Source organism: Schistocerca piceifrons, chromosome 2 (genome assembly GCF_021461385.2).
Source record: "Schistocerca piceifrons isolate TAMUIC-IGC-003096 chromosome 2, iqSchPice1.1, whole genome shotgun sequence".
NCBI lineage: Eukaryota > Metazoa > Arthropoda > Insecta > Orthoptera > Acrididae > Schistocerca > Schistocerca piceifrons.
Window position 1 is genome coordinate 934,935,130 of NC_060139.1, and position 11,440 is coordinate 934,946,569.

Here is an 11,440-nt window from a genome sequence, read left to right on the forward strand (position 1 = left end):
ACGATGTACAACCTATCACATGATACCTAATTGTGTTGTAGATCGCAGCAAAGTATGTGAATGAGTTCTTGTAAGGTGCGAAATTCTAGTCACCTCACAACCAGGATGAGTTTACCATACTCTCCTGGCCATCAAACTGCCTGGATCTAAATCCAATCGAGAATCTGAGGGACTATCTTGATCGGACTGTTCGCTCCACGGATCCTCAACCGAGAAACCTAGAGCAACTGGGCGCGGCACTGGAATTGGCGTGGCTCCACACCCCTGTCGGTATCTTCCAGAACCTCAGTGACTCTCTTTCTGCACTTCCCGCAGCGGTCCGCGGTGCAATAGGGCTTGTTCAGAGTTTGGACAGCTGGTCAGATTAATGAGACTGGAAAGTGTATGTTTTCTGTGGTTTCCATAAGTAGCTCCAAAGAAATTTCGGAATCGTACCTTTGAGAGGGAAATAACCTATTCGCTTTCCCATGCCTGTCCTATATCAGATACCGCTCCGTCTTTATTGGCCTCGTTATTGGTGGTAAGTGGAAACCCAGTCTGAAAAACAACAATCGCTTTGCTTTTGCAGTCAGTCTCCGCAAGATAAACTGTCCGCCAGTCCGCCTCCTCAAGCGCACTGACTGCAGCTTCAAGTTCACTAAACTCTGATTGCCGGAATTGGGGACACACGCGCCTTTCTAAGCAGTAGACCGCACTGGCCCGGCGCTGTAACAACTACTTGGGCCGCACCCCGCGGCGCCACCCACAGCGCTGGGACGGCGGTGGTTCTGCGGGTGTGGTCTGCGGTGGCCGCGCTGCACAGCGCGGTCCAGCTTTCACCCAGCAGTTTATCAGCCACGACCTGCAGAACGGACCGCGTTTTTCACGCCATTGTCTCGCCAGAGCGATTACCGCCGGCGAAATCGCGCTCAAAGACCACCGGCCAATTACGGCTCGCGACGCCACGGAGCACCATCGCGAACATTATGGTCTGACTGCTTTTTCTCATTTACCCCCTCAAACTTATCATTAATCTCGATTGCTCCTCGGTTCTGCGTCCAATTACATCGCCTTTTTGGCCGCAAATAACCTTTTGTGATAGAGACTTCGGAAAGTAAGTTACACTTGTCGTCCCACGCTAAAGCCATTGCGCAACAGAAGTGGCGCATTGTCATAAGAGCGTACGTGTTGCAGATGCGGGAGACAGAAAACACTTTCCGATCCGATGGCTGAAGCTACCCCTCGGAGTCTTCCTCTATACAAAAATGAAGTGATCGTATGGCATTGCCGGCCGGGAGGCCCCATCCGGGGAAGTTCGACTGCCGAGCGCGAATCTTATTGCAGTCGACGCCACACTGCACGACTCGCGTACCGGTGATGAGGATGAAATGATGATGAGCACAACACAACACCCAGTCCACGAGCAGACGTTACATGAGATCCATTCAAGTTCGTTTCTTGATCCTTACACAAAGTTTTTTTTATTTTTTTATTTTTTATTTTTTTTTAATTTATTTATTTTTTTTATTTTTTTACATTCAGCTAAGCAGGAGGGCTTACTTCCATTCAAATTGCTATTAACTAATGAGACAATAATGAAAAACGGTGACAATTTTGACAGTGTTCATACATATCGTAATATGCCTTGTACACTACTGGCATTGAGTCAAACAGAGCTCGGATGACGTGTACAGGTACAGATGCCCATGCAGCTTCAACACGATACCACAGTTAATCAAGAGTGGTGACTGGCGTACTGTGACGAGCCAGTTGCTCGGCCACCATTGACCAGACGTTTTCAGTTGGTGAGAGATCTGGAGAATGTGCTGGCCAGGGCAGCAGTCGAACATTTTTTGTATCCAGAAAGGCCCGTACAGGACCTGCAACATGCGGTCGTGCATTATCCTGCTGAAATGTAGGGTATCGCAGGGATCGAATGAAGGCTAGAGCCACGGGTCGTAACACATCTGAAGCGTAACGTCCACTGGTCAAAGTGCCGTCAATGGGAACAATAGGTGACCGACACGTGTAACCAATGGCACCCCATAACATCACGCCGGGTGATACGCCAGTGTGACGATGATGAATACACGGTCCAATGTGCGTTCACCGCGATATTGCCAAACACGGATGCGACCATCATGATGCTGTAAACAGAACCTGGATTCATCCGAAAAAATGACGTTTTGCCATTCGTGCACCCAGGTTCGTCGTTGAGTACGCCATCGCAGGCGCTCCTGTCTGTGATGCAGCGTCAAGGGTAACCTCAGCCATGGTCTCCGAGCTGATAGTCCATGCTGCTGAAAACGTCGTCGAACTGTTCGTGCAGATGGTTGTTGTCTTGCAAACGTCCCCATCTGTTGACTCAGGGATCGAGACGTGGCTGCACGATCCGTTACAGCCATTCGGATAAGATGCCTGTCATCCCGACTGCTAGTGATACGAGGCCTTTGGGACCCAGCACAGCATTTCGTATTATCCTCCTGAACCCACCGACTCCTGCTAACAGTCATTGGATCTCGACCAACGCGAGCAGCAGTATCGCGATACGACAAACCGCAGTCGGGATGGGCTACAATCCGTCCTTTATCAAAGTCGGAAACGTGATGGTACGCATTTCTCCTCCTTACACGAGACATCACAACAACGTTTCACCAGGCAACGCCGGTCAACTGCTGTTTGTGTATGAGAAGTCGGTTGGAAACTTTCCTCACGTCAGCACGTTGTAGGTGTCGCCACCAGCGCCAACCTTGTGTGAATGCTCTGAAAAGCTAATCATTTGCATATCACAGCATCTTCTTTCTGTCGGTTAAATTTCGCGTCTGTAGCACGTCATCTTCGTGGTGTAGCAATTTTAATGGACAATAGTGTATATGCCATTTTGAAAGCTACGTATAGCGCCGCCAGTATCATAACTTCATGAAACTATAGGGGCTGAGGCGGGAATCTTCCTTGTGTCACACAACAAATTCTTAGGCTTATTTGACATCCACCCGGCATCCGGCAGCCGGCACCGGCTAGAGGGTTGTGAGGGTGCGGCTCTTACGGGACGTTTCACACCAGGCCAATAGACGACGTGGACGGCTAAACGTCAGCCGAAAGCCGGGCCGAGCCTGTGGGATGCCGGCGGCCCCCACTGTGTCGGTCCGTTGTCGGTGTCGCGCGGAAATACCGGCGCAGGTGGTGGGGTATGCAGAACAGTAGAGCGCTACCCATCTACCCGACAACTATCGTGTGCCGGCCAGTTGTGTTTTGCTTTGTCGATGGTTCAATCTGTTCTGGACATGTCTAGTCTACTGTGTCATGGCGGAAATAGATATCGAAATCCTTTTGCGGTACAAGAGGAGGAGGAGGATATTAGTGTTTAACGTCCCGTCGACAACGAGGTCATTAGAGACGGAGCGCAAGCTCGGGTGAGGGAAGGATGGGGAAGGAAATCGGCCGTGCCCTTTCAAAGGAACCATCCCGGCATTTGCCTGAAGCGATTTAGGGAAATCACGGAAAACCTAAATCAGGATGGCCGGAGACGGGATTGAACCGTCGTCCTCCCGAATGCGAGTCCAGTGTGCGGTACAAGACTTTAGGTACTTGTTGTTGTTATTGTTGTGGTATTCAGCCCTGAGACTGGTTTGATGCAGCTCTCCATGCTACTCTATCCTGTGCAAGTTTCTTCATCTCCCAGTACCTACTGCAACCTACATCCTTCTGAATCTGTTTAGTGTATTCATCTCTTGGTCTCCCTCTACGATTTTTACCCTCCACGCTGCCCTCCAGTACTAAATTGGTGATCCCTTGATGCCTCAGAACATGTCCTAACAACCGATCCCTTCTTCTAGCCAATTTGTGCCACGAATCCCTCTTCTCCCTAATTCTATTCAAACCTCCTCATTAGTTATGTGATCTACCCATCTAATCTTCAGCATTCTTCTGTAGCACCATATTTCGAAAGCTTCTATTCTCTTCTTGCCAAACTATTTATCCTCCATGTTTCACTTCCATACGATGCTACACTCCATACAAATACTTTCAGAAACGACTTCCCGGCACTTAAATCTATACTACATATTAACAAATTTTTCTTCTTCAGAAAAGTCTACATTTTATATCCTCTCTACTTCGATCTTCATCAGTTATTTTACTCCCCAAATAGCAAAACTCCTTTACTACTATAAGTGTCTCATTTCTTAATCTAATTCCCTCAGCATCACCCGATTTAATTCGACTACGTTCCATTATCCTCGTTTTGCTTTTGTTGATGTTCATCTTATACCCTCCTTTCAAGACACTGTCCATTCCGTTCAACTACTCTTCCAAGTCCTTTACTGTCTGTGTGTGTGTGTGTGTGTGTGTGTTGGGGCTTATGGGCGCTCAACGTCGAGGTCATCAGCGCCCTGACACACATTAAAGGGAACGAATGTGGACAGACCTAATAAAAGTGAAACACACATTCAAAGAAAGCAGGAAAAGAAGGAAAATGTGACATAAGAAAGTAGAACGTAAGGAAAGGGAAAACGTAGCAACAAGAATGCCACAGTAAATTGTCATTGGCTGGCCACTTACATAAAATATGGGTGAGCTTGTCACACAGTGAGCAAATTACGATCCTCTCCCTAAAATCTTTGTAAAAACATCTGACATGGCACAGAACATTAAAAGTTTAACCAAATTCGTCCGAGTGTTGCCTAAAAGAGATGGCAGGTCCGCTGGTAAATCAGCCGCAGCCCGCTGGTCAGAAGATAAAACGCAATCCAATAAAACGTGGCGCACAGTGACCTGGACGCAGAACTACAGTGTCATCGGCGAACCTCAAAGTTTTTATTTTTTCTCCATCGATTTTAATACCTACTCCGAATTTTTCTTTTGTTTCCTTCACTGCTTGCTCAATATACAGATTGAATAATATCGGGGACAGGCTACAACCCTGTCTCACTCATTTTCCAACCACTGCTTCCCTTTCATGTCCCTCGACTCTTATAACTGCCATTTGGTTTCTGTACAAACTGTAAATAGCCTTTCGGTCTCTGTATTTTATCCCTGCCACCTTTAGAATTTGAAAGAGAGTATTCCAGTCAACATTGTCAAAAGCTTTCTCTAAGTCTACAAATGCTAGAAACGTAGGTTTGCCTTTCCTTAATCTTTCTTCTAAGATAAGTCGTAAGGTCAGTATTGCCTCACGTCTTCCAGTGTTTCCACGGAATCCAAACTGATCTTCCCCGAGGTTGGCTTCTACTAGTTTTTCCATTCGTCTGTAAAGAATTCGTGTTAGTATTTTGCAGCTGTGACTTATTAAGCTGATAGTTCGGTAATTTTCACATCTGTCAACACCTGCTTTCTTTGGGACTGGAATTATTATATTCTTCTTGAAGTCTGAGGGTTTTTCGCCTGTCTCATACATCCTGCTCACCAGATGGTAGAGTTTTGTCAGGACTGTCTCTCCCAAGGCCGTCAGTAGTTCTAATGGAATGTTGTCTACTCCCGGGGCCTTGTTTCGACTCAGGTCTTTCAGTGCTCTGTCAAACTCTTCGCGCAGTATCGTATCTCCCATTTCATCTTCATCTGCATCCTCTTCCATTTCCATAATATTGTCCTCAAGTACATTGCCCTTGTATAGACCCTCTATATACTCCTTCCACCTTTCTGCTTTCTATTCTTTGCTTAGAACTGGGTTTTCATCTGAGCTCTTGATATTCATACAAGGGGCTCTCTTTCCCCCAAAGGTGTCTTTAATTCACCTCTAGGCAGTATCTATCTTACCCCTGGTGAGATAAGCCTCTACATCCTTACATTTGTCCTCTAGCTATAAGAACAGAATACAAAAAAGGAATGCATGGATCGAAGTTTGCAAAAACTGAACGGATCGAAGTTTGCAAAGAATTGAACGAAGGCTTTGAACGGATGTGTGACAATGACAAAGACGACTATGGTAAGTGCAACTCTTTACTTTTTACGTTAAATACAAATTGTTTTATATCAGTGCCCCATTAAATTGTAGATGACTGGCATTTCACTGATCCCTCAGGTGTCATAAAATGATCCATCATCATTTTTAGTACATTATTGGCAGAAATTCCTCCACGCACACATTCACTTCTTGTTATACTTTCAAGTCCGGTTATGGGAAGAGTATCCTCGGTGTTGTAGCCTTCTTTTTTAAGAATGGTATAGTGCAGAGCAACACACGCCTTGACAATTCAAGAGCAAAATTCGGTTTTAAATTAGAGCTCTGTCGAAAATCCTCCATTTATTAATCAGTATCCCAAATGAACATTCTACCTACCTCCGGACACTTGACAGGCGATAACTGAACACTCTTTTAGAAACTGTTAATTGGTGTTCAGAGTATGGTCGTAGAAGGTGTTGATGAAAAAAATGGCTCTGAGCAGTATGGGACAACATCTGAGGTCATCAGTCCCCTAGAACTTAGAACTACTTAAACCTAACTAACCTATGGACATCACACATACCCACGCCCGAGGCAGTATTCGTACCTGCGACCGTAGCAGCAGCGCGGTTCCGGACTGAAGCGCCTAGAACCGCTCGGCCACAGCGGCCGGCTGTGTTGATGAATTCCAAACTCTTCATCACCAATAAAAAAATAAAGTATCTTTGGACTTCCTGTTCTACGTAGGCACCTGTCTTCAGGAATTATCAGGTCTTTTTCCCGTCAGTGATTTCCAGACAGAACATTTTTTAAATATAGTAGAATCACTCTCTCTGCCATAACTGCCGATATCTACGTAGATAATTCTATAGTCAGAGTCAGCCACAGCCATCAACACTGTAGATGAATAGCCTCTGTAACTGTAGTACATTGAGTTACATGGATGGACGATACGAATATGCTTTCCATCTACAGCTCCAATGCAGTGAGGAAAATTTGCTGTTTGCTCAAATTGTCCAGAAATGTTTTCAAAGTCGTCTTTGGTGGGTAGAGGCATACATTCATAACGTAGAGACCAAATAGCTGGGCACCCACACCTATTTTGCTGATTGTGGAAATGCCATATCTGTAACTACACTCCTGGCAATGGAAAAAAGAACACATTGACACCGGTGTGTCAGACCCACCATACTTGCTCCGGACACTGCGAGAGGGCTGTACAAGCAATGTTCACACGCACAGCACAGCGGACACACCAGGAACCGCGGTGTTGGCCGTCGAATGGCGCTAGCTGCGAAGCATTTGTGCACCGCCGCCGTCAGTGTCAGCCAGTTTGCCGTGGCATACGGAGCTCCATCGCAGTCTTTAACACTGGTAGCATGCCGCAACAGCGTGGACGTGAGCCGTATGTGCAGTTGACGGACTTTGAGCGAGGGCGTATAGTGGGCATGCGGGAGGCCGGGTGGACGTACCGCCGAATTGCTCAACACGTGGGGCGTGAGGTCTCCACAGTACATCGATGTTGTCGCCAGTGGTCGGCGGAAGGTGCACGTGCCCGTCAACCTGGGACCGGACCGCAGCGACACGCGGATGCACGCCAAGACCGTAGGATCCTACGCAGTGCCTTAGGGGACCGCACCGCCACTTCCCAGCAAATTAGGGACACTGTTGCTCCTGGGGTATCGGCGAGGACCATTCGCAACCGTCTCCATGAAGCTGGGCTACGGTCCCGCACACCGTTAGGCCGTCTTCCGCTCACGCCCCAACATCGTGCAGCCCGCCTCCAGTGGTGTAGCGACAGGCGTGAATGGAGGGACGAATGGAGACGTGTCGTCTTCAGCGATGAGAGTCGCTTCTGCCTTGGTGCCAATGATGGTCGTATGCGTGTTTGGCGCCGTGCAGGTGAGCGCCACAATCAGGAGGCACACACGGCCAACACCCGGCATCATGGTATGGGGAGCGATCTCCTACACTGGCCGTACACCACTGGTGATCGTCGAGGGGACACTGAATAGTGCACGGTACATCCAAACCGTCATCGAACCCATCGTTCTACCATTCCTAGACCGGCAAGGGAACTTGCTGTTCCAACAGGACAATGCACGTCCGCATGTATCCCGTGCCACCCAACGTGCTCTAGAAAGTGTAAGTCAACTACCCTGGCCAGCAAGATCTCCGGATCTGTCCCCCATTGAGCATGTTTGGGACTGGATGAAGCGTCGTCTCACGCGGTCTGCACGTCCAGCACGAACGCTGGTCCAACTGAGGCGCCAGGTGGAAGTGGCATGGCAAGCCGTTCCACAGGACTACATCCAGCATCTCTACGATCGTCTCCATGGGAGAATAGCAGCCTGCATTGCTGCGAAAGGTGGATATACACTGTACTAGTGCCGACATTGTGCATGCTCTGTTGCCTGTGTCTATGTGCCTGTGGTTCTGTCAGTGTGATCATGTGATGTATCTGACCCCAGGTATGTGTCAATAAAGTTTCCCCTTCCTGGGACAATGAATTCACGGTGTTCTTATTTCAATTTCCAGGAGTGTATAATGAAGATCTGTGAACGTACAGCCACTAGCCAGATATTTGAAAAAAAAAAATTGTGGATAGTGTATATCTAACGTAAACTCTTCATTCGTGTACCCAGATCGTCAAAAGTTCGTAAACTCATCCGAAAATAATTAAAAAACTTAAATTCATCTCCCCTAAATTCCTCAAAAAGAACATGGAATGCACCCACTTCGTCTCTTTTCATATTGAGTGGATGGTCCCAATGCACTCTTCTTCTTCTTCTGTTTTTCAAATGTCTGTACAAGAGATACCACGCTAATAGCTGGTCGTGCTCCATTTGTAGTCGAGGCCAACTGAATATACACAACACACGGAAGGAGGGCACGGCATGCCTTGCGGCTGTCGGCTACGTGTGAAGAGGCGGTAGTTCCCGTGTCGGCTGGCAAAAATTCCGGCTTGTCGGCTGCCGGGTTGATGAGAAATAACCTTATACAGGGTGGTCCATTGATAGTGACCGGGCCAAATATCTCACGAAATAACCATCAAACGAAAAAACTACAAAGAACGAAACTCGTCTAGCTTGAAGGGGGAAACCAGATGGCGCTATGATTGGCCCGTTAGATGGCGCTGTCGTAGGTCAAACGGATATCAACTGCGTTTTTTAAAATAGGAACCCCCATTTTTATTACACATTCGTTTAGTACGAAAAGAAATATGAATGTCTTAGTTGGACCACTTTTTTCACTTTGTGATAGATGGCGCCGTAATAGTCACAAACGTATAAGTACGTGGTATCACGTAATATTCCGCCAGTTCGGACGGTATTTGCTTCGTGATACATTACCCGTGTTAAAATGGACCGTTTACCAGTTGCGGAAAAGGTCGATTTCGTGTTGATGTATGGCTATTGTGATCAAAATCCCCAACGGGCGTGTGGTATGTATGCTGCTCGGTATCCTGGACGACATCATCCAAGTGTCCGGACCGTTCGCTGGATAGTTACGTCATTTAAGGAAACAGGAAGTGTTCAGCCACATGTGAAACGTCATCCACGACCTGCAACAAATGATGATGCCCAAGTAGGTGTTTTAGCTGCTGAACCAAGTAGGTGTTTTAGCTGCTGTCGCGGCTAATCCCCACATCAGTAGCAGACAAATTGCGCGAGAATCGGGTATCTCAAAAACGTCGGTGTTGAGATGGAACACCCCAAAATAAAATGTTCAATCGGACCTACGTTCTGTATTTTAATTAAAAAAACGTACCTGTTACCAACTGTTCGTCTAAAATTATGAGCCATATGTTTGTGACTATTACGGCGCCATCTGTCAGGAAGCGAAAGAAGTGGTCCAACTAAAACATTCATATTTCTTTACGTACTACACGAATGTGTAATAAAAAATGGGGGTTCCTATTCAGAAAAACGCAGTTGATATCCGTTTGACCTATGGCAGCGCCATCTAGCGGGCCAACCATAGCGCCATCTGGTTTCCCCCTTCAATCTAGACAAGTTTAGTTTCTTGTAGTTTTTTCGTTTGACGCTTATTTCGCGAGATAGTTGGCCGGGTCACGATCAGTGGACCATCCTGTATAGGCGTTGCCGACCGCAGCGCCGTATCAGCCTATCTACACACCCCTGTATTTGAATACGCACTCCTATACCAGTTTCTTTGGCGTTTCATTGTACATACTGGATGAAGATCTGAACCACCGGCCCCAAAATATGAATCCAGTACCTAACCGTTACATCACCTCGACTGGTGGAGAAATGTTATGTCTCACTGATTGATTTCTCTCCCTCATGCATTATTTCTAACAATTTCGTCGGTACATGTATTACGTTCTATTTAAATGCAGTTTCAGTTCCTTTCCAGAGAACCAGTTATTGATTTTCAAGTACTCTACCAACTGAGCTACCGAAGCACGACTCACGCCCGGTACTCACAGCTTTACTTCTGCCAGTACCTCGTCTCCTACCTTCCAAACTTTACAGAACCTTGAACGAGCTTCGCTCGGCAGCCGCTATAGTTTTAACCAAGCGCGAGGCGCTACTGTGAGTACCGGGCGTGAGTCGTGCTTCGGTAGCTCAGTTGGTAGAGCACTTGCCCGCGAAAGGCAAAGGTCCCGAGTTCGAGTCTCGGTCGGGCACACAGTTTTAATCTGCCAGGAAGTTTCATATCAGCGCACACTCCGCTGCGGAGTGAAAATCTCATTCTGGAAACATCCCACAGGCTGTGGCTAAGCCATGTCTCCGCAATATCCTTTCTTTCAGGAGTGCTAGTTCTGCAAGGTTCGCAGGAGAGCTTCTGTAAAGTTTGGAAGGTAGGAGACGAGGTACTGGCAGAAGTAAAGCTGTGAGTACCGGGCGTGAGTCGTGCTTCGGTAGCTCAGTTGGTAGAGCGCTTGCCCGCGAAAAGCAAAGGTCCCGAGTTCGAGTCTCGGTCGGGCACACAGTTTTAATCTGCCAGGAAGTTTCATATCAGCGCACACTCCGCTGCAGAGTGAAAATCTCATTCTGGAAATTTTCAAGTAAATACAATCTTCATTTGAATATGTTAAAATTTCTCCGTTATACTTGATTACAATACTTGTATCGTCAGCAAAGAGAACTAACTATTTCTGCTTCTTGGTTGTATGATGGCACACCATTTATACACAAGAGCAAAAATGGTCCCAATATCGAACCCTATAATACATCTATAGTGACTTTTGTGTTAGCAGATGAGCCAACACCGTGTTACGAGTGGAGGCCGAAATGCACGCGTTTTAGCTCACGCAGGCTGGCGTGAGGAGGGAAGAACTATACTGACGTGAGGTCTGGAACATGACAAGGAATGAGAATTCAGAAAGCGGACGAATTAGTTTGATACTTAACTTCAATCCATTAATGATGAACGTCGCTCTTGACGGTACATGATTCACAATATTATCTGTTCAGAATACATTCTTGAAGTAATGATAGTAACAATATGGCGCCTTGCTAGGTCGTAGCAAATGACGTAGCTGAAGGCTATGCTAAACTGTCGTCTCTGCAAATGAGAGCGTATGTAGACAGTGAACCATCGCTAACAAAG

The 11,440-nt window shown here is 46.9% G+C and overlaps 1 non-coding gene across 1 annotated transcript; it reads left to right on the forward strand.

Annotated features, from left to right (window-relative positions):
• Positions 1-10,741: 10,741 nt before the first annotated feature.
• On the forward strand, positions 10,742-10,816 carry Trnar-gcg. Its single transcript has one exon. It is a non-coding gene; the product is annotated as a tRNA-Arg (tRNA).
• The last annotated feature ends 624 nt before the right edge of the window (positions 10,817-11,440 follow it).